Source organism: Dermacentor variabilis, chromosome 4 (genome assembly GCF_050947875.1).
Source record: "Dermacentor variabilis isolate Ectoservices chromosome 4, ASM5094787v1, whole genome shotgun sequence".
Classification (NCBI taxonomy): Eukaryota; Metazoa; Arthropoda; class Arachnida; order Ixodida; family Ixodidae; genus Dermacentor; species Dermacentor variabilis.
The window spans coordinates 6,669,138-6,669,810 of NC_134571.1; the positions used below are offsets into that span (position 1 = coordinate 6,669,138).

The following is a 673-nucleotide window of genomic DNA, read 5'->3' on the forward strand; positions in this document are numbered from 1 at the left end:
AAACCATACATCGATCCCGAATATAGTGCAATACCGGGCCGACTCGCGGCGGAGGTGAAGCAGGCTTCAGGCCCTCCGCCAACTTGCAAAAATAAGTTTAATATCTTGGGTCCATATACAACACGTATCAGATACTAAGCTGATAAGAATAGAATTTTTTATTATGCCAGATACGAACACCGAAACGATGGGTTACACAACCAAGGAGAAAAACGGGATAAAAAGATGTATATTCTAAAAGATAAACAAATGGCTCAAAAATACCAGTTAGTAGTGTTAGTAATACAACACACTTTGACAACACTACACTTCAGCCATGATCGCGCCGCCCTCCCTTTGTCGGCGTTCCTAGCGCTTGCGTGTCCCCTTTCCTTCCGCTCTCCCGTGGTAGCGGTGCCGTGGAGACGTCACGCGTGTCTAGTTTCCTCGGCTCCTCGGGGCGGCGGTCCCGTCGTCTTTATGTATACAAAGATCCCCGTAAATCAATCAATCAATCAATCAATCAATCAATCAATCAATCAATCAATCAATCAATCAATCAATCAATCAATCAATCAATCCTCTTTATTTTATTTTCACCTTGAAAAAGAGGAGACAGGACTAAAAGCTGGGGCACAGCTTGACGAGGGTTCCGCTCCTTACACAGTTGACAGCAGAGCACCGCAGAACATGA

At 44.7% G+C, this 673-nt stretch overlaps 1 non-coding gene across 1 annotated transcript; it reads right to left on the minus strand.

Annotated features, from left to right (window-relative positions):
* LOC142580601 (U2 spliceosomal RNA) lies at window positions 1-189 on the minus strand. Its single transcript, XR_012827796.1, has one exon. It is a non-coding gene; the product is annotated as a U2 spliceosomal RNA (small nuclear RNA).
* Window positions 190-673: the final 484 nt, after the last annotated feature.